The 26,282-nt window shown below is 47.5% G+C and overlaps 1 long non-coding RNA gene across 2 annotated transcripts in view; it reads left to right on the top strand.

The window, feature by feature from the left end:
- The window catches only part of LOC146797668 (uncharacterized), a 29,516-nt gene extending 3,636 nt beyond the window's left edge, over positions 1 to 25,880 (top strand). Inside the window, exons 3-4 of one of the 2 annotated variants that reach the window (XR_014968513.1) lie at positions 24,531 to 24,914; positions 25,169 to 25,880. This is a non-coding gene — a long non-coding RNA (uncharacterized LOC146797668). Of the gene's footprint in view, positions 1 to 114; positions 2,918 to 24,530; positions 24,915 to 25,168 lie in introns of those variants that run through there. The other variant, XR_014968514.1, reaches the window with a different exon arrangement.
- The last annotated feature ends 402 nt before the right edge of the window (positions 25,881 to 26,282 follow it).

Below are 26,282 nucleotides of genomic sequence, written 5' to 3'. Positions count from 1 at the left end.
ATTTCTAAATACAATACAAAGAATGTGATGCTTTACCATCATTTTAAATTTGAGCAATTGTACCAGAGTTGTGGAAACCTTACTTTTTAATGTTATCTTGCATGTTCTTCACAGGGTCAGTCTTGGATCTGCTGTACATCTAGATGAGGAAATAAGACAACTCTTGCAAGAAAGGTCTATCCGAAAAGGACTTTCATGGAATTGCATCAAAAAAGGGCTTAAACCTGCAATTCTGTATGGGTCTATACAAAGCAACATAATTTTTTTTAATGAAATGCAATAGAAATACAGTGATCTAGTCAGCCGCGGCTGCTGCAGATAAGAGCGGTGGGGCCAGGCGAGGGGGAATTTCAAGAGACGACCACGAGGGAAAATAAAATAAATAATTAGTTTTCCCTCGTGGTCATCTCTCGAAATACCCCCTCACCTCGCCCACCGCTCTTACCTGTAGCGGCCGCGGCTGGATCTAGTATATGACCTAAAACACAGGGGACAAAGTCATCCAGTCCTGGGCTTTCATTTATCGACCATATACATTTTGTGATTTGTAGTCTAAGGCGAGATGAATTTGAAAAGTGCCAGAGTATATTAATTTGTAAATGAAAACCCAACACCTGGAGCACTTTGTTCAGGTCATTGTATATTGGTACCCCTGTCTGAAATTGCATATGAAAAGAAACTGAAAAAGGACTTGTTATAGCAAATCTGTGAACTTTTTAAATGATACATTAACAGCAGTTGCACCATACGATACAGAATATCTTTTCAACATGCCCCGAAAAGACATTCTTTTGCTCCCAGTAACAACTTGATAACTTTGATGCATTTCAGCGTTGAGGGAAAATACTACTTATAGAATACTCACCGCTGTGTGAAAGTGTAAATAAGTATTTGCATGTTGTACTTTTTTTTGGGGTCTGTCTCATGTTGCAGGATTCTAGAATACTATAAAGGGTCACTATACAATTGTAGCACTCGGATTGTACTTTCATTGTTTCATATGAAGCGTCACTTATTTCATTCAGTTTATGAAGTTCCTCCATACCGGTCGCTGGTGAATGAGAGTTAAGTTTAATATTTGAGAGAGTGATCCTATAAAAGCGAATGAAGGGTACACAAGTGTAGGCGGGTCCTGCGGGTTTGCAAAGAGGTCCAGCCTATAGCGGCATGTAGCCTTTAGGAAGGCGAATATAGCTGAAACAAAGGTGAAATCCTGCAAGTGAGCATGTGTTGACAAACAGGTTACTCGAATTTGCTGAAGTATACCTTAATTTCATTCCTCCCCCCCACGTGTAATGCAGGCAGATTGGCCCTTCAATAATAAAATATATATTTTGTGCATATTTTTGATTAAAACAGCATTTCCGCGGTTACTGGTGTGGTGCTACCACTCTCCCAGAAAAGGAGGTTACCTTCCTGTCCAGTGCCTGTCGCGTGCCTGCTCTGTTGTGACACTGTGAGCTCATGCCCAATTAGGCCTGGTCAGGGCATGCTTCCTTGAGCCGTGGCCTGCACTGTGATAGCCCTCCCGCAGTGCCCCAACAGTGTGCTACATTTTTCACAGAACTGCTATGGCATAGTGAGCTCCCTAAGTTGTAGTTTCCTTCCCAGTGTAGGCTTTGTCCTTGCAGTGCCCTGTCAAAGTGGCCTCTCAGCCGTGCAATGCCCGTGCCATGATATTTTGCACCCACCTTAACAGTGCCCTGATGGTTTGAGATCCCCACAGCAGGGCTTTGTTTGTTTATTTTTGTAATGTTATATAGTGCAGATCAAGTAATTAATCTCAGAGCACTTTACATATTCAATAAACATTAACATAAATAAATAACAGGTATGTACTATGCATAATGGTAAAAATGTCAAAATACTGCTGGGTGTGATTCCATTCCTTGTGTCCGAGATGATCTTCTTGCACTGTGTAGATCCAGATGAAAGACCTCAAAGAATTAAGTTATAATAAAAGTAACATAGTATCCGAAATCTAAGAATTGAGTGGCAGATGCCTAACACTGGGGTAACCATTGTTAACTTATTTAGCGGGAACCAATGTGACGTTTTTTAGACACTTTTCTGTTGAAGCGATGTATATTGGAGCTGTCCTGAGATTGTGAGTAAATATGTTCTATAATCTAGGTTGTGCCCTGAAATGGATTGGCTGAGTTTTTTTCAGGTATCATTTTGGAATATATGGTGTCAAAAATTCTTTGTTTCTGGAGATTTGCTCAATGCCAAGGTCTTGTATTTGTCGTCTAGGTAACTCTGGTATGCCTTGTGGAAGGGAAACCTTAGTTCTTATGTATTCATTTGAAGAAAGCATGTAAAGAAATTAATTAAAACTAATAGCACAGGAACAGGTCTACATCTAGCATGTGAGAGCAAAATCAACAACACTCAAAGTTTTATTTAACCCAATTGTATTGAAAGGAGGTCTTGACAATGACTGGTATTAAAAAATGGTTGTCTTAATATTTTAGAAAACAGAAATTATTCGTCAAGGCTTAGTTGCTGTAGTAATAACCAAGGTTTAGACAGAGTGTTCAAAACTGTTATTAATGTGAGGAATAAAAATACAGGCGATCAGCAATCAAAACAATGCAGAATTAGGCTTTATGATCAATTCTATAGCCAGAAAGATTGTCTGGTCTATTTTCTAAAGGAGAGGTGTCCCACATAGGGCCAGTTGTGCTAGACCCTTGCCAGATTTTCATTATGCCCACTGATATGTACTTGAGCTCAAATTTGGTTCATTATGTGTAAATGTATGTTCTATGGGCATCCTAATAAATTTGGTAAGGATCCGGCCCTCCGAAACCTACATGTGACCCACCTGGTTTAAAGGAATTATTCACTGGAGTGCAGTTCAGATTGGATTCTGCATATCTAACTGTTGATGATCAATCGTTGTTTACATTATTAAAACAAGTATATATTTTAATGAGTCATTTCCAACCATCATTTTTCGACAATTGTGGTAAATAAAGTGTTGTTGATTTTGCTTACACTCCCTGGATTTAGACCTATTCATGTACCATCATCTTTGAAAAATATAAGCGTTTCTAGCAAATCAGTCCGTAGGAACGAATGATTCCCCTACACCTTTCTAGGCCTTTAAAAGAAAAACACGCTAAGATTACAGGATATTCAAAACGCGTTTGTAATATTACTGTTTGGAATTTGAAAATTTGACTCTTTCTCAATCATACTTAGAGCATTACAATGTCTGCCCATAACAAAAGAGACCTAGAATTTTTTTATTCATCACAAACACTTTGTGTTTTCCTCAATTTTTTCCAAATATAAACTGGATTCAAATCGTCGACTGGTTTAAAGCAAATTATTTGTAGTGTCCAAGTTTAAAAAAAGTAAATGGAAAACATTTAAAAAATGGGAAATATTTCTAAAGTTGGAGGTATTTCCGTGTTGGTTTGAGAGTGCCAAAGGAAATTTGATGGTATGATTGCCTGCTCTCTCCCAATATCAACATTGTTAGTTTATGATGTAAGACTTTTTTTTAGGAATGCATGTTTTTCTTGGCTGGAGTGAATCTTCGTTGGGAGTCACGGTAAGTGATCCCTGTAAGTGCCCTAATGGAGTATGCTTCCTTCCAGCTGTGCCCTGTGTCACTGCGATATTACTGCAAACAGTGCAGTGCTATCGGACACCAGCACAGTGGTTCCTCCAGTAGTGCGGTGTTGGTGCTACTGGACCAAGGCAGTGTCGGATTTCTTCCAGCAATGCCTAGCTGCTCCCTGTGTCATAGAGTCTTTGCATCCAGCATTGGCCTGTCACTATGAACTTTATATCTGCAGTTTCCTGCCAGCATTATGAAATTCCTACACCACCGCCAAGTCAGAGCTGCATGACTACAAAAGTTAAAACTTCCTCCTGCAGAACCTGCTCGGTGACACAGCAAACCAACAGCGCAAGTTTCCTCCAGTGCTGCTCCCTCGAAGCTATAACACAGCCGCCGAGGGCGCTTCCTCAGGCATTCCTCTGTCAGTGCTCTAGGATACCAGTGTTATGACCTTTACCAGAAAAGACCTGTAATTGTAATAGTTCAGTGTGAGCTTCCTCCAACTGTGTCCAGCTTGGTACAGGACCTATCATCATGAGCATCCTTCAGTATAGCCCTTGTCCATCATCTAGGACAGAATGACTCAGCAGTATGAGCCTCCTCCTTGCAGTGTCTTTATCAGTGCTGTAGGACTCCAGCAAAGCATCTTTGAATCAGTTTCTCATCAGTGCTGTGAGATTCCAGCATTGTGAACATCCTTCCAGCAGTGCCATATCAGTACTGCAACATTCCGGTATTTTGGAATACATATCTTTTTTTAGACTTGTGGTTCAGCGAAAGGAAATTGGGCTCTTACTAACACAACCATATTTTAAACATGTTTTCCATCATGGAAATTTGTGAAAATTACAATGTAAAACAATTAATTTAAATTATATTTTTTTGCTTCAACCAGCTTTGTTTTTTTTTTCCATGATCCATGAGTAACATTATACTTCTGTATTATTTTGCATAATTTGGCTTTATCTTTTTTTAGGTCGAGCCTAGGCAGCACATGCGCTGCTCTGCGTGACATGCTGTATTCAAGAATGGACTTGAAGCTCCGCCCATTTCCCGCACATCTTTTCAATTGGCTCCTGTTAATGTCCTTTCTAACTCATTGAGATTGATTCATGAATAGGCTTAGTAGTCCCTCCTTTGTGCCACCTTGTCTGCATTTGTAACATTCCATGAGGACTGGACTTTTTACTTGTGTTGTTACAAGGTCTGCTTTATCTAGTTTGTGAGCACTATTTGCTTTAATGACACAGCACTGCCTCTTTAAAGCAGGCTTTAGCATAGCGACCCTCCGCCCCCCGTTTTTTTCAGCACGCCATGCGCTTTCTGTCTTACAATGGCGGTCGCACACACCTCTTGCAGGAGGCTGCCTTTGAGGAATAATGGCGGGCGCTTCTTGATTTAATTTGCAGGGCGCCATGCCCACTTTCACTTTTATTTTTTTTCAGCGCGCCATCCGCTTTCTGTTTTACATGGCGGACCGCCCACACCACTCCCAAGAAGCTGCTCCTGAGAAAAAACGGCGGGTGCTTCTCGTTTTAATTTTCAGCACACCATACTCACTTTCATTATTTTTCCTGTCAGTTGTCGTAAAGCTATGCCGTCATTTTCGTAGGACAACTTGGCATCAGTGTTGTTTAGTTGGCTGCAACATTCACAACTTAAAATACTGGAAGCCTTGCATTGTACTTTCATTTATATAGCGCTTCATTCCCTTGAGATCGCATCGAAGCGCATGATTTGTAATGGTCTCCTTTACCTCTACATTAAAACGCATGCCGCATGTGAAACGAACTTGTCAAGTTCATAGGGTTAGTTCAAAGTTATATATAGTGGAGCAAGATGCCTCGGTTGCCTCATGGCGTTAGCAACAGACTTTTAAATGAAGGGCAATGCATTGTGAAATGATTTTTTGTACTTGAGCCTCAATCACATATGAGTCTATTATGCAGCATACACTGACGTTTATTTATGTGTTCACTGAAAGTCTCTCCCCTTCTTCATACTGGGGTTTGTGTATAATAGTAGTTACCATAATCATGCATATACCCATACGATAACCAAAAAGACACGTTTTAGTGATTGCTGCTTGATTTGTGAAGAGATATCGCTCGCCGGGTTATGTTCTGGAGGGCTTCGTAATGCTTTTCAGCCCTCACTGAACACAAAGGGTGCCCCCTTTACTTTAGACTGAGGACTTCTCCCTCGTGCTGTTTCTGGTTTGGGGGTCTGGTGGGCGGTGTGTTTTTGTTCAGGAGGCAGCAGGGCCAACCCCGCTCCCTCCCTTGAATAGGCGTGATTTATTCAAGCCCTCATTGGAACCACATTGGGAGCAGCCACATATAACATGTCGGCGCTGGCAGTGCTTTGGTACAGCCGGTCTGCACTATGAAACCTCTCCCTGCACAGGATGGATATTGCCCCTATTGTTCAGAGACTTGTTGAGTGTTGTCGTCCGAGGCAGTGCGCTCTTGCTTGGTGCTGAATGTGGATGATCTGTAGTGCAGATAAACCTCTTTCCACACTTGAACGCCACCGCACAGACATGGACACCAAACGTCAACAGAGCTGGCCTAACCCACCTCTCTCCCTCCAACATGTGCCTGCTCAGGACCAATGTGGTAACCAGCTTAGTGGACTGTGATCATAAGAAATACCAAAGAGGGGAACTGCAGAGCTGCTGAGCTGTCCAAAGCTTCCAGCTTATCGAAAACCATAAACTGCATACCTGTTTCTCACACTAATTTATCAATCACACGGTTAGCAGAGCATTTGCAATGCAATAGGTCTCGCATTTGTCATTACTAGCGTCATTGCTCTGCGGGCCGGGTCGACATAGATTGGCCCTTGCCAAAATGCAGCTGCCGAGCACCAAAGGGGGCATAGGGGCACCGGATTTTAAGGCATACTGTATAGCCAGGCAATTGCAATAGTTAGCATACTAGCTGGCCGGCCATAACCTTTTCGAAATCGGTTACTCTCCCGAGCGGCTAAAACTTGGATCATTACAGGCATTACTATGCCCTGGTGAAGGACGGGTAAGAGACCCTCCCTTCCTTCTGCATATAGCACTCCATTATTGGAAGCTGGCATTGAAATATGCCAAAATACCCACCCCATACTCCCCAAATGTTTCACTTTTTGGCCTACCAACCTTGCGGGGATTACTATCCACTGCTATGTTACGGAGCTGGGCAGAGGCCGGAGTCGAGACAGTGGGCGATTTATTCTTAGACAGAAATTTGATGCCCCATGATGTGTTTGATCAAGCTAATGCTGTTCCAGGTACGCTGTTCTTGACCCATGCTGCAATCACACATTTCATACACCGGCACTGGTTGGTGGACCAGAAGAAGCCCCCCTACCCTCCAACTATTGCAGTCACTTCACGTAATGGGCCATGGGAGCCTTCTGGTTAGATGGTTATACTGGGGGATACGGGCACATATGGGCACTTCACTATTGTAGGTTTCAAATAAGAGGGATAAAGGGGGCGTTTTCCACTCACACAAGGGAGTAGGAGGTCCAAACTGGTAAAGTGCCCCAACAGTGAGACTTACAACAAGAATGTTACCAGTTGTTCCTCAAAAGAAAGAGAGGAATGGAGGTGAATCGATAAGAGAGCCTCATAGGACTACATGTACGTTATGTGTAGAGTGGGTAATCCTTTTGTTGGATTTTAGTGCCCTCACACACCCTTTCAGGTGTCATGCTTCATCATCTGGGCTGCTCCTCGTCGGGCCGGCGGTGCAATGCCCGACGGGCTCCCTAAAAGGGGCACTTTATCGGAGTTCTTTTAATCCAACAGCCGTTTGGTGAAGTGCGGGTGTGGGGGCCTGATTATTGTAGATGCGAAAAAGTGATTTAAAACAGGGTCGAGAGTACCGATATAGGAATTAAATTTTATTCTAAAGGTCTCCTTCCCTGATTAAAAGGTGTGTGTGGCACTCGGTAGAGTGTAATGTCTCTAATTAGAGTGCATGAGATTGGTGGTCAACATGTTTCTCGCTCAGAGCTCGTGCGCTCGCGATTCGTCAGGACCTATAAAACTATCTACAAAAAAGGGGGGACTATACAAAATCTTGGTCTCCTAGTCACAATGAGTAATGTGAAAAAATCATTAAGCTAGAATACCTGTCATGGTCTTGTGCTACCCTATTCAGTAGGACTGCAGACCACAACAGTACTCACGCTGCGTTTCTAGACCTACCCGAGCCACTCGGTGGCTCGGGTAGGTCTAGAAACGCAGCGTGAGCGGGGCAGATACCTACTTTTAGAGGTTCTTTGGCTCACGCTGAGTCCATTAAGTACTGTTGTGGTCTGCAGTCCTACTGAATAGGGTAGCACAAGACCATGACAGGTATTCTAGCTTAATGATTTTTTCACATTACTCATTGTGACTAGGAGACCAAGATTTTGTATAGTCCCCCCTTTTTTGTAGATAGTTTTATAGGTCCTGACGAATCGCGAGCGCACGAGCTCTGAGCGAGAAACATGTTGACCACCAATCTCATGCACTCTAATTAGAGACATTACACTCTACCGAGTGCCACACGCACCTTTTAATCAGGGAAGGAGACCTTTAGAATAAAATTTAATTCCTATATCGGTACTCTCGACCCTGTTTTAAATCACTTTTTCGTATCTACAATAATCAGGCCCCCACACCCGCACTTCACCAAACGGCTGTTGGATTAAAAGAACTCCGATAAAGTGCCCCTTTTAGGGAGCCCGTCGGGCATTGCACCGCCGGCCCGACGAGGAGCGGCCCAGATGATGAAGCATGACACCTGAAAGGGTGTGTGAGGGCATTAAAATCCAACAAAAGGATTACCCACTCTACACATAACGTACATGTAGTCCTATGAGGCTCTCTTATCGATTCACCTCCATTCCTCTCTTTCTTTTGAGGAACAACTGGTAACATTCTTGTTGTAAAACACTTCACTATTGTCCCTTCGCCAGAAGTGGGAAACTGCGATAGCCAGGGACTTCACTAACAGAGAATGGGCGCAGATCCTAGATGAGTCTTCCGCAATGTCCGACTTAAATCTATACAGCTGCTAATCCTACACAGGGCTTACCTAACGCCGCAGGCGATATGTGGCATGTACCCGACTGCATATTCAGACTGTCCTCTGTGTTGCCGGCTCGATGCTGACTTCATCCACATGATGTGGGCTTGTTCCTCTCTGAAAAGGTTTTGGACTGAAATCACGCAGGGCCTCACTCAAATTACTGAGCGCTCCTCTTGGGCCACTATCGAGGCCTGCCTCTTGGGTCTTTCCCCTCTCCCCAAAGAGGCGGTTGTACTGCGCCACTTTACAGGGCTCTCCTTGATGCTGGCCAAGAGGCTAATCACGCAGCGCTGGAAATCTCATGCAGTGACGCGCGAGGGAAAGTGGAGAGAAGAAGTTATCATAAGGGTACTGCCGAGAGAGAGGCGCTGCAGGGCGAGGAGTATAGGGAACTGAGGAAAAAGCTGATTTTAGTGGCATGGACCCAACTGATAGAACATTTCAGGTCAAAGACCGCAGCTGATCCCGAAGATTGAGGGCATATCTGGGCCCTGCCCCCCAGCCCCCTAGTGGTCTCAGCCTGTGCCTAATAGTCCGGACACCTATTAGAAATGGGCATTATATGTTGAATTGATCATCTACCCCCCTCCCCGACCTGGATCCTCTTGTTCCCTTCCCATTTCCCCCCCCCCCCCCTCCCCCCCCGACCGCTACCGCTCCAGCCCCGTCACCTCATAAGGATGTATTATAAAATTTGGGCATTCCAACCATAGAGGCATTTTTTAACATGTTTTTGGGAGGGTTTTTCTTTTTTAGTGGGAGGGTGTGGGGGAAGGTTGCAGTTAGAGTTATAAACATTAATTACCTTGAAAGTATATTTTGATTACTGCATGTAAGCCTCTCATCACGCATACTAATACAAGAAATATATTGCAATGACTACATCTGTTAACACATACATATACCAAAACTTGGAATTCTTGTTCATGCAATTCGTTGAAAAGAAGCTGTAACCACTGTCTGATGTGCCCATATGAAACTTGAAAATGAATCAAATGTGTGTTAAAAAAAAGGTCTTGCATTTGGCTTAAGCTACTGGCATTGTAAATGACAATGCCTTTTATTGTTTTTAAAAACATAAATAAAAGGCATTGTCATTTACAATACCAATAGCTTAAACTCTCGCAAATGCGAGACCTATTGCATTGCAAATGCTTGTTTTGTTTTAGGTCTCACCTATCTGACAGCACAAGTTATCTATTTGTGAAAAGACCTAAAGTCAGCTTTAAGCCAACCCAGTGCCTACAGTTACTTGGCTTTATTGCCACTAATTTGCTTGCTTTCTATTCATTAGCTTGTTTGGGCTTTCCTTAATCATCTTGTGTTTGTCCCTCCCCTAAAACGTAGCCTCATTACGTGTGTTCTTTTCCTGTTTACTCTTCAGGCACTATCCTTTTCTTGTTGGTTAAGCACTTCATTAGCGTGCATGTGTTAGCTGTTTCTTTAATGTACTTCTCTCTCCACCTCTTCTGTGCTTGGTGTTGCTCCCTCTCGCTTGTGTCCTTCTCCCTGCCCCTTCTGTGTTGTGTTCAGCCGTGTGCTTCTAACACCTCAGTCATTGCTTTCTGACTCGTGAGCTTTTCCCTCGATACTGCATTCCCTCCTACCTACCAGGCTTTTCTACAGCTGCCTGTTGCTGCAGCCACCCAACACACCGGCTTCCACTTGATGCCCCCTCCTCATCCCACAGTCCTTTTATCTTTTTATTTACTTTATTTTTTGTCTGGCAGAGGACTAGGCAGCACATTTCTACCAACCCATCCACCTTGAAGGCTCTTTTGTGCAACTTCTACTTTTTGTTTTATATTTCCCAATCCATTGAATAAGTATATAGAAAAAAACCGAAATGGTGTCTGCGCCATTTAGTGCTGCGGCAACAAATGATTGACGGAATGCTTAAAATCAAACATTCTCCCCCATTCAAGAGATCTGAGTTATATGCCTCATTCTTTTGCTCACTACGCCACCCCAGTTTGGACCCAGCTATGTGCAAATCAGTCTTGACCCTGCTTCTCATGGGAACATTCGAGCCCAAACTGCCAAGCCAGGTCGAACCCGGAAATAAGCATTCTGGGACCTGTTTCGGGGTATATCGCCCTCATCAGCCAGTCTAGCTGAATCCAGTGGCACAATGAGCAAGGGACCCACGTTTGGGCATACCCATCCCAGTTAGGGCGAAAAGTGCTGCAGCAACAAATGGTCGACGGAATGCTGAATACATCAAACATCCTTCCCCAGTCAAGAGATCTGGGTTAGATCCATAGTTGTTTTGCTCACTACGCCACCCCAATTTGGATCTAGCCATATGCAAATCAGTCTTCACCCTGCTCCTCATGGGAACAGTTCAGCCTGAACCGCCAAGTCAGATCCTCCCTGGACTGGAAACAAGTATCCTGGGACCAGTTTCAGGGTATATCACCCCTCATAGCCTGGCTAGCTTGAATCTAGTGGCACAGTGAGCAAGGGACCCATGTCTGGGCATACCCATCCCACTTAGGGCAGAATCTGCTGCGGCATCAAGTAATGGACAGAATGCTGAATAAATCAAACGTTCTTCCCCAGTCAAGAGACCCACGTCTGGGCTTTTTGTAGGCATGTATGCATTATAGAGCTTGCGTGCCTACCCACTATGATCAACGCAGTGTGTCTCAGGCCTGATCAATGATCAAATGCCTTTTTTCACCCAAAAAACTGGACTTGTGTCTCCATCCTCCAATACTGTATGACAATACAGATTGGTTTTGTGGCTTTAGATTGCAAGGGTCACAGTGGATGAATGTGAGAAATTTGCATTTGCTGTGTGGTCATCCCTGCTTTTTTGGATTTTGTCAGACCTCATATTTTTGCTAGCTTTAGAACTCCGTGCACTTCAATCCTGCAAACCAGTGGTAAAAGTTCCTGTTCTCCTTCTGTAAGCATGATGGAGAAGAATGATGTTTAATTTGGCCACAATGGTGGTGAATGTAGCCTGTAAAAAAGTTATAAAATATCCATCCTGAATCAACATATCCCAAGGGATTTCAGCCATATGAGTATATATCTATAGGAACTACCATATCTTCTGAGGCTCCAAAAGGCCAGTTTCTTAGCCAACAAACTAGGCAACTGTCTGTTCTCAGTTCATCAGATCTGATCCACCAGGACCAGTTCTATACCCATGAGTCCAAAATCATTCACCCGACACTTTCATTTATGAAAGACACTTGCAACAGGATGGATCTTTTGCTCCTAACTGTGGGCCTGATTTAGATTTTGGCATGTCGGGTCCCACCGTGGCTTTTTCGGCGGTCTTCCTGCCCGCCGGCTTTGTGGTCCACCCACCCTATTAAGATGTTGGCGATTGCATAGTCAAAAGACCGCCGTCGTCCCACCATCACTGCCAGGATATCTCAACCATGTTGACAACGAGTAAGGCAAAATCGGCTGTCAGGGCTCTAAAGTTTGCATACAGTTCATTCTCAAATAGTACATTTTTGCTGAAATGTGCATCAACAAATACTGCAGTGTTGTACCAATATTAGCATAAGCTGAAAACAGGTTACCTTTGGGCATTTCACAATGATAACACTTACTCAGAGTCACTAAAGTATATGTCAATTGTCAAAAAGTATACATAGATTCTACACTGAAGTAGCTTAGCAATGTATCACATACATTTGTCGATACCTAGGCTGTTGAAGACACTCAGAAACTGATTTGGGGGGATTGACAAATGACTTCAACAACATAAGTAAAGAGGGAGGAGCCTAGCGCGCAACCAAGATGGCCGCGTAGGTGCGAGGCTCCCGAGGACCTCCGCGACCTCCTGAATTAATCCTGGCGATATCCTGTCCTTGTTGAGGGGACTGTGTTGGGGAACCGGAGCTGAGGCGCCACCCGTTTTTTGGGCTCGAATCGGACCCCGGACGCCGGTGGGAGCATCGATCGAAGGTTGTGGCCTTCTCCTCGCCGGCCCCCCGGATTGGAGTAGTGGGGCGATCCGGGGACAAAGTGAATAACAGCGGCGAACGGGGCTGGGCGACTGGCGTACCCCGCACTTTCACTTTCGCTTTTGCGCCCTCCTAGCTCTCAAGCGGGGTCGGACTGCGGAGCGGGGTGTGGTGGTGTGGCCTTGTCCAGGAGCCCGGCTGACCCGCCGGCGGTGGGTTGACCCGCGGTTCGGTGGTCGCCCCTGCCCCCCCCCCCTGGCACCCGTGACTTGGTATAGCGGCCCGTTTGGGGTGCTTGGCACGACGGTGGAAGAGCCAGCATGTCCACCAAACAAGATGGCGACCGGGCGAAGGTGAAGACGACCCGCCGTGGCACGGCACACCAGGCCAACAGTATGGACCGCTACACGCTCCAGAAGGGTTCTCCGGAGACATCGCGTGCATCCCCGGTGGGCCCGACGGAGGCATCCGCTCATCCGGTGGATCTGACCCTCCGGGACGTCATGGGCGCCATCGCAGAGATGAAGGCCTCGGTGGACCAGCGTTTCGACACCTTAGCGCAAAAAATAGACTCGGTCCTGGTGGATGTGAGCCTTGTGAGGGCAGACTTGTCCAAAACAAACGACCGAGTCGACTCCCTGGCCCACACCACAACGAGCCTCACGACAGACGTGGTGGCCCTCCAGAAGGAGGTGCGCCGGCTTGGCCAGGCGAGCGCCCTGATGGACCGGCGACTGGAGGACTCCGAGGGTCAGGCCCGGAGGAATAATGTCCGTATTGTGGGGGTGCCGGAGGGACGAGAGGCGGAGGCGGCGGATCTTTTCGTGGAAGAGTTGATCCTGACCCATCTCCAGCCCCGGGGGCTGAGTAAGCTTTTTGCGGTGGAGCGTGCTCACCGGGTCCCCGGGGGCAGACCTAAGACTGGTGCCCCGCCGCGGCCTCTCATTGCCCGGATTTTTAATTTCCGGGACAGAGATGCTATCCTCCAGACCTCCAGACAACAGGGACCGGTCAAGCTTGACAACATGGAGGTACATTTCTACCCAGACTTTACCCCGGCGGTCCAGAAGCAGCGGCAGAGCTTTCTTGGTGTTAAACGTCGCCTAAGGGACCTGAACCTCAAGTACTCAATGCTCTTTCCAGTTAAGCTGAGGGTAGAGGTGGATGGTCGCACGCACTTCTTCGACCGGCCCGAGGCGGCTGGGGACTGGCTGGACACTCTGCCTGGAGATCGGGGCCGGGGGGGGCGGGGGGGGCGCGGCTGGCGAGGAGGGCCCGCCGGAGCAGAATTGAGGGGTGACTGCATAGGCCGTGCTCTGGACGTTGTTCCTTCACCATTTATTGATTGCGTATTTTCCCCTCCTATGGAGGTCGTGCGGGGTCTGTTGGGGGCTTCCCTCCTCCTCTGGGGGACTAGTTAGTATTTTAGCTATGGGGCGACAGGCACACTGCACTTTGGGGGGGCTGTCTGGGCTCATGCAGGGGTGCAGGGAGGGGGGAGTTTTGTTGGGACCGGGGGGTGGGGGGGGTGTGTTGTTTGTTAGCACCGCAGGGCAAACCCGCTACTATGTTGTTGTTTTTAGGATGCTCGATGGGGGACGACCGATTGTTTCGACGTATGATGGGGGGTAGGGATTTGGCTGTGTTGTCATGGAATGTTAACGGCCTGGGGGATAGGATTAAGCGTGGTGTGGTCCTGCAGTACTTAAAACGTATTTCACCAGATGTTGTCTTCCTGCAGGAGACGCACCTTATAGGTAACTCCTTTCATGCAATGAACCGGCGGGGATATCGTTTGGCGGCCCATTCTGGCTTCACCTCGGGCTCGCGGGGGGTGGGTATTATGTTCAAGAACTCGCTCCCGTTGGAGATTGATGAGGTGCGCCATGATGAGAGGGGACGTTACACGGTTCTGGTGGGAAGAATGGAGGGTAGAGTGTTTATCTTTATATCAGTGTACGTCCCGCCTGGGTTACAAGCCACCACATTTGCGGACCTGGGGCGCCTCCTTCTGGACCTTCCGAGTGGCCTGCTGGTGGTTGGAGGGGATTTTAATGCGGTAGCCTCTGGGTCTATGGATCGCCATCCCCCTAGGGACCTCCCCCGGGCACAGGCGTGGCTGCCCGGCCTTCTGGACACGCTGGGCCTGGTGGATTGCTGGCGATTAAAGCATCCTGCATTGCGACAGTACACCTTCCACTCGGGTGCCCATGGTAGCCTCTCGCGGCTTGATTACATCCTTGTCCCGGCGGCCCACGCAGGGAGGGTGGGGGAGGTGCGCCATCTGGCGCGGGGTATCTCAGACCACTCCCCATTGTTGTTGCATCTCGATGTCTTCCCGAGGGGGGATGGCAGGGTGGCCCCAATCAATGCATGGTATTTGCGCGACCCCACCATTCGTGCTGATTTGATCAAATCCCTACAGCGATATTTCGATGAGAATGTGGGGTCGGTCTCTTCGGCCATCTCCCTGTGGGAGGCTTTCAAGGTAGTCCTTAGAGGGGAGGCCCTCTCCTTTATCTCCCATGCCCGGCGGCGCGAGCGGGAGGAGGTGACCCGGGTAGAGGCCGAGATTGCAGAACTGGAGGGTGACCTGGGAAGCGGGGTAACAGACGACAAGTTGCATGTTCTACACCTAAAGCAGGCGGCCTATCGGGCCCTCGTCACGGAGGCGGCCAGGGGCCTCAGTAGAGAGCAGCAGGGGCGATTGTATGATGTGGGTGATAAGGCTGGCAAATTGATTGCGTGGTTGGATAAGAGGGAGAGAGCGAGCCGTGTGGTGCCTTTGATTGAGAGTGTTGATGGTGCGTGTGTCACTGAGCCGGAAGCCATTGTCTCCTGCTTCGCGGATTATTTCCGCGAAGTCTACTCCCCGGTTTCTCCCTGCTCGGAGGCAGACTCCCATGCCCTGCTTCGGGACATCGCACTGCCCTCCCTAACGGTGGAGGACAGGGATTCGCTGGACGCCCCTCCCACCTCGGACGAAATTGCCTTGGCTATTCGCTCGGTTGCATCCGGCAAGGCCATGGGCCCCAATGGTATTCCCATCGAGCTCTACAAGCTACGCCCGGATGTGTTGGCGCCCCACCTGCGCGCGATGTTCCTGGCGGCCCACTCGCGGGGTTCCCTCCCGCCGGACCAGCGTCTAGCCACAATTGTGGTGATCCACAAGGAGGGGAGGCCCCGTGAACGGGTCACATCCTATAGGCAGATTTCGCTTTTGAACGCGGAGCCCAAAATCCTCGCCAAGGTGTTGGCCAACAGGTTGGTTGGCGTGGTGGGCGATTTGGTCCACCAAGACCAATCTGGCTTTGTACCGCACCGCAACACGGCGCTCAATCTGCGGCGCTTGCACGGGGTGCTCGCGCGTGTCCCATTTGTGCGGGAGCCGGCCATCTTGGCGTCCTTGGACGCCACCATGGCGTTTGATACGCTTGAATGGCCATACATCTGGGCGATGCTGGCAAAATTCGGGTTTGGCCCGGGTTTCATTAGCTGGGTCAAATTGCTATATTCGGGCCCATTGGCGCAGGTGGTAGTGAATGGGCGAGTCTCGGCCCCATTCGCGCTGGGGAGGGGTACGCGACAGGGCTGCCCCCTGTCGCCTCTCCTGTTTGCCCTGGCCCTGGAGCCCCTGGCGGAGTGGCTGCGGTGGCACCCTTCTATCCGTGGTCTCCGCTGGACCCCCGAGCATGAGGACCGTGTGTCCCTCTATGCTGACGATATCCTTCTGTATCTCGCCTCCCCGCGTAAATCACTGATCGTCCTGGTTGATGTTTTGCGGTCATTCGGTCGCAACTCAGGCCTGGTCATCAACTGGGCGAAATCCTGTGTATATGTGCTTTCCGGGGAGGCTCCGGCCCTACCACGGGACTGTCCGATCCAGATTGCCTCCCAAGGTTTTCGGTACCTGGGTATCTATATCACTCTTGACCCGGAGGCCCGCTACGAGCGGAATTTGTTACCCCCCCTCCGGCGTTTGAGGGAGGACGTGGTGCGCTGGCGGCGTCTGCCGCTCTCGCCGCTCGGCCGAGCGGCCTTGTTTAAAATGATGTCCCTGCCGCGCTTCCTCTACGCCCTCCAGAATACTATGGACTTGGTCCCGGCACGCTATTTCCGTGAGGTAGAGGGCCTCCAGCGGCGCCTGTTCTGGGACGGGAGGCCGCGCATTGCTCTGGCTAAATTGACGCTCCCGTGGTACGATGGGGGGGTCGCCCTCCCTGACATTAAACGGTATTACTGGGCCTCCCAACTAGCTGCAATTAATCATGGCCTTTACGGGCCCGCCTTGAACCCGGCATTCGAGATGGATAAGATGCTCCTGCCCGGTGGCGATTACAATCGAGTGCTCTACGCTGGCGCGCCCGACTCCCGTTTGACGGGACCGACGCGTGTCATGGTGCGTGTCTGGCACGCGGCTAATGCAGCTATGGGGTGGAAGGACCGTTTGACCCGGGCGTCACCGCTGTATGCGTCTGAGAGGTTGGGCTCCCTGTGGACGTCGAAGGGCTTCGAGAAGTGGGACACGATCGGAATCAGCACGGTGGGAGATCTCTGGACGAGGGGGGGATTCAAAACTTTTGAGACGCTGCAGGCGGAGTTCCAGCTGCAGGGCAGTGAGTACTTTCGGTACCTACAGGTCCGCCATGCGCTGGGCTCCGTCTTCCCGGATGTCGCATCCATTCCGGAGTCTTCCCCCCTGGAGGACAGAGTCCTAGATGGCCATGTCCCGGACAGCACGATCTCCCTCATATACAAAAAACTGATCAACGATAGATCGTGCCTGCTGACTAGTCTCCGCGAGGCTTGGGTTGCCGACGGGCTGGAGCTGGACGATGAGGATTGGATTTCCGCGGTGGCCTCTCCGAAAGAGGTGGCCATCCCGGCTCGCCTTCGTTTCGTCCAGCTCAAGATCCTTCACCGGGTTTACGTGACGGGGCCAAGGCTTCTGCGTATGGGTTTTGCTGGTGACGGAATGTGTAAGCGTGGCTGTGGTGCGTTGGCGACTTTCATGCATATACTGTGGGAGTGCCCGAAGGTGGAGCGATTCTGGCGTGGTGTGCATGAGGTCCTGCGTGTGGTGACGCGTGTTGCGCTGCTGCCTGAAGCGAGGAGATGCTTGCTGAATGTATGGGAACCGAATGACTATTCGGTCCCGCAGACGCGGTGGGTGACTCTGGGATACATGATAGCCAAGCGCGACATTGCTCAATTGTGGGGATCCCAGAGGCCCCCTGCGGTGTCGGCCTGGAAAGAGCATATGGATTGGTGTATGTTTCGTGAAAAGGTGGTGTATGTGGCGAGAGGTAAGCCTGGGGCGTGGGTGAAAATCTGGGGCCCCTGGAACGCCTACCGCGGGGGTATTTGTGAGCCACCACTGCTACCGGCTGCCTCGCCTGCTCCGTCTCCCTAGACGGCCCCCCTCCCTCAGCCGCGGGCGCGCGGTCCCCCAGTCCCTGATCTATTCCCATTCCCCTCTCCAGAGTTCTGCTGCTGGTTTGGATCCCCCACTTATGGAGCACGTGCTGTTATTTTTGATCGCGGGTTGCCTTGCGGGTGTGGTTTTTTGGTGTTGTTTTGTTTCAAGAAAAGGGAACCGTACTGTGGGCTTGGAGCTGTGTGGCCTGCACCATTGATTACTCCTGTTTCACTGCTCTACACTGCCTAGAGACTTTTACTGTATGTGTGCAATATGTTTTTGTCATTCTAGCGGCCGGCCGGATGGTTGTAGGCCCATACCTGTAACTTTTACGAACTGCAATAAACGGTTTCAAAAAAAAAAAAAAAACAACATAAGTAAATACATAGCTCTTGAAACATTTTTAATACACCTGAGTACACAGCTAAAACATCTTTACATTTGACTCCTAAATACCTATAGTTATATGAAATTTGTTGTGTCTTTGTGAAATTATTTTACTAAATATGCTGCCTTTCACATGGCCAGGTCTAAACTGGGGTGGCATGGTGAGCAAAAGAATGATGGATTTAACCCAGATCTCTTGACTGGGGGTGAATGTTTTGATTTGTTCTGCATTCCGTCCATCAATTGTGTGTCTTTTGCTTTCTCGCCCTAAATGCACCAGGTATGCCCAGACGTGGGTCCTGGGGTCACTGTGCCTCTGGAATCAAGCTATCCTGGCTGAAGAGGGGTGATATCCCGAAACTGGTCCTAGGATGCTTGTTTCCAGTCCAGGGAGGACCGGACTTGGCAGTTCGGGCTGGACTGTTCCCATGAGGCACAAGGTCAAGACTGATTTGCATATGGCCAGGTCTAAACTGGGGTGGCATGGTGAGCAAAAGAATGATGGATTTAACCCAGATCTCTTGACTAGGGGTGAATGTTTTGATTTGTTCTGCATTCCGTCCATCAATTGTGTGTCTTTTGCCTTTCACTGTAGTGCAGAATTTCGAAGAACATCACAGTAGTTTTTACATACACAAAGTCCTATATAATACTTACTTCAAACAATCACATATATATCTCACAATATGCATCGCACCTTCATACATTCCATCAGTTTAATGAGTCATGAGAGTGGCCTGATTTTGAGTTTTCCTAATGGGATAATCCTACATATATGTGAAGAAACTTTCCATCTTGCAAAATCCCTTTAAGTTTTCCATGTATTTCCATCATTGCTTCATCGTCTTGACATGACAAAGGATATTGAGAAACACTTTAGGGTATGTGTTACTCTGTCAGCAATGTGTACACCTTCCTGTCTATGTTTCCACAAAAAATGGATGCTCGTCTCAATTATTTGTCAAAAAACAGACTGGCTTACACACACATTTGTGAAGGAGTGAGACATTATGCTGCTAATCTGTCACTTTGAGCATGTATGAAACAGTATTTCTGATGTAAAACACAATTTGGATATGTTTTATATCCAAAATGTAGCCATTAATACTGATTTCACTAGTCATTTTGGATTACACACTCACTCTTGTTTGTGTGGAATCCCAACTTACCAATGTGGCGTTTGGTACTTCCACTGTATCCTTACTACCTAGTATGCTAGGTCATATGTAATAGGGCTACCATTACATCATCACCGATTGTGAAGGAGCATCACACTTGACACAATAAACACTATTGGCCTGTTTGGTACAACTTTCACTCATGACATCAAACAACATGGTCTATATGTGGAGTTTAGGCGGCCATGTGTCTTCTCAGAACAGTTGATGGGTTGCAAACAGGAATCAGGTGGCATCCTTGCAAACATATCAATAGCTAAAGCACATCATCATACACATTATGCAAAACCTAGACTTTCAAGAACTCTTCTTATGCTTTGGACATGGGTCCCCCTTAATGTTGATGGGAAAAGTGCTACCTGTAACCAAAAAAGTCATGTAACATGTGAAACTCTGATAAGAACTTGCCCCCCGTTGCTGCTGTTGGGCTCTCAACTGCCCATCAAGCGCCGGATAGGCCAAAGCAAGAATGCGGACCATTAGGGGTGCCAGGGTGCGGCACACCGGCCTCTCACGATGGGAGGACAGGCTGAGCTGGACAACATCTGACTTTCAGGTCCAGTGTCATAGGTCCTCCCAACTTTTCTGGCAGTGGACGCTGTGCCGCTTGACGACCCACAGGGTCCGCACCTTCCTGGCGATGGCCTTCCATATGTCCCATTTCTGAGTGGCATTAACCTGTATGGATATAGGAAAATATAGAAAAATCAATGCTTTTGTGTCTTTTTGTTTGGCTGTAGTGATGTAGCACAATTTGATCCATATATCACTAGCTTACACATACGTAGCAGACAACATGTGTATTGTCACATGCTGACCAAAACCAATATTTTCATACACACGTTTGTAGAGGCCTGTTGCCTACCCTCAACCCATGTCATGGTCTACACTCACCAATCTAGACCTGAGACAGCATCTAGCCCAGAGGGCACCTACATATGCTGTGATGTGACCTGCTCCTGATCAGTGCAATAGATATGGAACTACTGAAGGCCAAACGTACTTACAGCACAGTGAATACTGGCCACTGGGAGTAAGGGGCATGCAGTTTGGACATGACACACTTTGGAATGGGAGTCCAATGACATGAAGTGTTAGCTCAAGTAGTTAGGTAACTCTCCCTTTCAACTGGTGTCCATTTAAAAGCATTCTGGGGCATATTTGTAAGCACAACTCAAAATGAGCCCTGGCAAAAATATATGTTTATGACAGAAGTACTTCAGGCCTTCAGTTGTTTGTCCCTGTTACTTAGCCTCAGACTGGCACATAAATCTAACTTTGAACTGCTCCTTGTCAAGCCTTGTTATCTGCAGCCTGATTATTTGGATGTGACAGCCAGACAGGCTTTCCTTAACTTTTCAATGCAAAAAGGACCTTGTGCCTATCTAATAAATGGCCTCAAGGCTGTGTGATACTCTGAAGGGGTCTGGGAGCTCCCATACAACTGTTTGGAGAAGCCAGATATTGGTTGTTGGATGGTGCACATAGCTAACATAATTTCCATTTATTTTGTATAGAAAACATTTTATGTACAATTGCAAAGAGTCTATAATGCGTTCTCAAATTGCCATGATGTGAGTTTAGAACATAGCACATGGCTTTCAAACATATACTTAGGTATATCTCTCCATGCAGACCAATTACACTCTAGGGATTTAAACACACAGCACATACTTCAGTTGTTTTGGTTTTTTACTATGGTAAATTGATTATAAATCCCCACCATCATTGTCCTATGTAAGGGACAAGGTATACATCAAAGTTCACATCACTAAGTACATTTCACTGAGGGTACTCAAAGGAACGTTGTAGCCTGCATCAATATAAAAAAACTGATTCCCATATATATTTCAGACCTGTACCTGTTCCTCTGATGAGCAATAGAGCTGGCCATACAGGGAGAGGACCTTGTGTGCCAGCAAATCCAGCTCCTTTGGCAAGAAGGCAGGGGCCTTCTCACATGCTTGTCCCGGCATTGTTGCTCCCAGAGGTGAAAAACAGCAGCAAAAGTGGTGGAGGTCTTAATGGCAGCATTGTTAGGAGGCAAGTAAGTTTTTTTTCCAGCCGCCTCGTACATGAATGCGACGTACGCGATCGTCAGCGTAGATGAACACAACCATTGTTCTTTGTTTGTTACTTTCAACGATGTTAGCATATGTCTGTGTCCTTCTTGGAGTTCACCGCCCACTACTAAGTCAACAAGTGTTGTGCCCGTCTGATTCCAAATGTCCTATCTGCAAAGTCAGGCAGGTGCCATTTCAGAAGTTCAAAATAGTATGTATTTAACTGTTAAGTTTGTCACAACCACTAAAAATGGGGGCTTGTTTGTTCACATATACAAACTTTGATGGACACTCCTTCTTTGGAAAAAAATAATTATATGTAGTGCGTTAGTGTGCTGGAAAGCGATATTAGCTCAGTTGATGGTATTATGTGTTGAACTAATATTGAAAATAAATACATTTGTAAATAACACATTTAAAATGTATTACTTACATCTTTATTTAAATTCTCAATCATATTAGGCAATACATGTAATTTGTGAAGAATAAAGGACAAAAAAACAAATGTTTCATTAAAATAAGTAGTTAAACCAATTATAATTTGTCGGAGTATATGTCTTCACTGGTAATTGTCAAATATGTTGCTGTTGTAAAAGTAAAAAAAGTTCTATTGTTTCTCCAATGTGGGCATATGAACCCTGGGAAAGTGAGGAGATGACAGCCTCAGGTGTACCACCCATTTCCAGACCTGCCGCCATGGAAGAAAGGTATATAATCAAGAAAGAAATGCAGGTTAAAAGGGCAAACTATACTAGATTTATGTCATCAGCCGGTGCCAGATTCTTCAATCAATCAAATAATTTGTAAAGCGCGCTACATACCCGCAAGGGTTTCAAGGCGCTGAGGGTGGGGAGAGGGGGGGTGCTGTTGCTACTGGTCGAACAGCCAGATCTTGAGTTGTCTCCTGAAGGTTAGAAGGTCTTCGGTTTGTCGTAGGATGAGGGAGAGGGTGTTCCAGGTCTTGGCGGCGCGGTGGGAGAAGGATTTGCCTCCGGCTGTGGTTCTACGGATGCATGGGACGGTAGCCAGGGAAAGGTCTGCGGAGCGGAGTTTCCTGTTGGGTACGTAGAAGGAGAGTCGACTGTTGAGATAGGCTGGGCCGGTCTTGTGGAGTGCCTTGTGTGCGTGGATCAGGAGCTTGAAGGAGATTCTTTTGTCGACAGGGAGCCAGTGAAGGTTCCTCAAGTGGCGGGTGATGTGGTCGCGGCGCGGGACGTCGAGGATCAGGTGTGCAGAGGCATTCTAGATTCTTTGCAGTCTGTTGATGAGCTTGGTCGGGGCTCTGGCGTAGAGGGCGTTTCCGTAGTCGAGTCTGCTGCTGACTAGGGCCTGTGTGACTGTTTTCCTTGTGTTTGTCGGGATCCATCTGTAGATCTTGCGGAGCATACGGAGGGTGTTGAAGCAGGTGGAGGAGACAGCGTTGACTTGTTTGGTCATGGTGAGTTTCCAGTCGAGGATGACTCCCAGGTTGCGTGCGTGGTTGGTGGGTGCGGGGGGTGTCCCCAGCGACGAGTGCCACCAGGAGTCGTCCCATGCTGAGGGGTTGGGCCCGAGGATGAGGATCTCCGTCTTGTCTGCGTTTAGCTTAAGGCGGCTATCCTCCATCCAGTCGGCGACAGCCTTCATTCCCTGGTGGAGGTTGGATTTGGCGGTGAGGGGGTCCTTGGTGAGGGAGAGGATCAGTTGCGTGTCATCGGCGTAGGAGATTATGTTGAGGTCGTGATGTCGGGCGATGCGTGCGAGAGGCACCATGTAGACATTTGAACAGCGTCGGGCTGAGGGAGGATCCCTGCGGGATGCCGCAGATGATCTCGGAGGCTTCAGATCGGAACGGGGGAGGCGGACTCTCTGGGTTCTGCCGGAGAGGAAGGAGGAGGTCCAGACCAGGGCCTTGTCTCGGATACCTGCGTCGTGGAGTAGTGTGCGGTGGCAGACGGTGTCGAAGGCGGTGGAGAGGTCCAGAAGGATGAGGGCCGCCATCGCCGTTGTCCAGTAGGATCCTGATGTCGTCTGTGGCGGCGATAAGGGCGGTCTCGGTGCTGTGGTTGCTGCGGAATCCTGACTGGGAGGGGTCCAGGATGCGGTTGTCTTCGAGGTAGCGAGTGAGCTGGATGTTGACTATCTTCTCAATGACCTTAGCTGGGAACGGAAGAAGGGAGATGGGCCGGAAGTTTTTCAGTTCGCTCGGGTCCGCCTTGGGTTTCTTCAGTAGGGCGTTGATTTCGGCGTGTTTCCAGCTTTCAGGGAAGGTCGCAGTCTCGAAGGAGAGGTTGATGATGTTGCGTAGGTGGGGTGCGATGGAGTTGGAGAGTTCCTTCTGCAGTCTCACAACAGAAATCCCTCCTCTAGTACACCAATTGTCAAACTCATGGCAATACTTCATTTTGTGGCCACAGGATCCTTCCAATACACCGTGGCAGTATCTGGTGGTCACAACCAACCTTCAGTGGTGTGCTACAAGAAGTTCTATCTTCAATGATGACACACATCAATAGCTTCATCCAGTTTTCACGGCAGCAAGACTTAGGCAATGTGAAGGGGGACTTTTACAGTTTGGGTCACCTACCACATGTGGTTGTGGCAATTGGTGGCATTCATATTGCCTTAGTGCCACCACACGCCAGAGAACAGGTCTGCAGGAATCAGACACCCCTCCAGTCAATGTGCGAGTCGTCTGCTTACGGGATTTGTACTTCACAACCATCTGTATGCATTTCCTTGGCTCTGCACATGATTACTTTGTACTACGGAACTGCCCCATGCCCCTCAAATGTCTCAACTTGGCCCTGAGTGGGCCTGCCTTGTTGGTCAGTACAATCTTTCATTATATTGTTTGGGGTATTTCTAGGTGCCTAATCTGGAATTGTGTTACATTATGTTGGCCCTTTTTCTGTCTTCCATATAGGAGACGTAGCTTATCCCAACCGACCATGGTTGTTGACACCGCTGAGTAATCGAACAAATCCAGGGGCAATCTGCTTCAATGAGGCCAATGGAAGAACACAGCGGCCACTGGAGCAGGCTTTTGGGCTCCTAAAGGCCAGCTTTCGTTGTCTGGACAAAACTGGTGGAGCCCTCCTCACTCACCCGTTAAGGTGTGCTAAATGTCCATGGCCTGCTGCATGCTCCACAACATCGCCCTTGGATGTAATGTCCCTTACATCGCAGAGGAGGGAGACCATGATGAGCCACCGGGAAAGGATCCTCATATGCCAAATGTAGATAATACTGGTGAAGATGAAGGAGCTGACTTACGTCAAGATGTCATTGACAACTTCTTCTGATGAGTGTAAGTATATCTTTGTTTTATCTCTTTCACTGTTACACTAACTATTGATGTGGTGGTACTTTTTTGTGAATAGCAAGTTCAGGTACAATCAATCCAAAGGTGTTTGTTGATCAAAGTTTGGACACACTGCTGTGTTCAGTTACATTGTTTATCTTGTGATTGTTGTGTGAAACTGTGTCCTCCAAACGTTGACTTAGTAATGTGTCCATTATGTTCTGTGTTATTACCAATCTTTATTTTTTGATTTGTTTTAGGTTCCTTCACCAAGTAATATTCATTTGGACATTTCGGAGTTGTGACATTTGCAGCTATATGGTGCTGATACCAAGTATAAAGAGGACCTGGGTTGATCCTGGGAAAGACAGACACGGACTTTGGGTGTATAAATCTTGTACCAAGGCAACTTGCACTGTGATTGAATTAAAGATTTGAAGATTACATTGGACTTGTTGCTCAAAGCACATGTAGTAGAGGAGCCAAAACAGGATATTTTCCCTTTACATTGGCAAAACCCTCATTGAAGGTAATGTGTATGTAGGTGTTGCTGTGTGTCCTTATTGTAGGACATACTCCTTGTGGCACACCACTGAGACTTGGTTGTGACAGTCCACAAGATACTGGAACAGTGGTGGATTGAAATGATCCTGTGTCTACAAAATTTCTTACTGCCATGTTTTTGTCTGTTGTTGTTATTGATGTGGATTCCTTATGTGAGCCAGAAAATCTGGCCCCAGCTGATGACATGATTGAATGATAATTTGCCTATTTAATCTGATTGTTCAGAAAATATCACCTTCTTCAAAGTTGGTAAGGTCTGGAAATCTGAAAACTGGCACTGAGTACCAGTGACATGTATGGATTGTTATGTTAGTGCAAATATTAACAGGCAATTCATGGTCAAATGGGATAAACAGAGTAGTAGATGATGCAATGGTATTCATGTTTTTGTGAGTCGGGGTTGGTAACTTGAGGAATTCATTATGTACTTGCAAATTATCTATGTTTACACATTCTTTTGATTTATGTCATTATACAGATTGGAATAAAACAAATGCATTGATATACCACACCAGTCTATGGTTTTTGAATAGTGATTTTAATTAACTAAACTAAGTGAAGCAGTTATTCATTGTGGATGAAACCAGAGTTTTTTTGAAGTCCAAAATACAACTGGCATCAGAAAGGCAAATGTGTCCAGAAATAGTCCACAGATTAAATGGTAGGCACACACTGTAGGAAATTAGGATCAGCGTTTTTTGGTGCTGGTGGCAGAGGTCTTGCCATCCTTACCTCCTGGTAATGTGGGTGGACGTCTCCTCCCGCGGGTGACAGGGAAATCGACAGTTGCAGGGACTAGAGTGTCTACAA

The sequence above is a fragment of the Triturus cristatus genome, chromosome 9, assembly GCF_964204655.1.
Source record: "Triturus cristatus chromosome 9, aTriCri1.1, whole genome shotgun sequence".
NCBI lineage: Eukaryota > Metazoa > Chordata > Amphibia > Caudata > Salamandridae > Triturus > Triturus cristatus.
The sequence above is the reverse complement of the archived record's forward strand: the minus strand, read 5'-3'. Positions and strand labels throughout refer to the sequence as shown.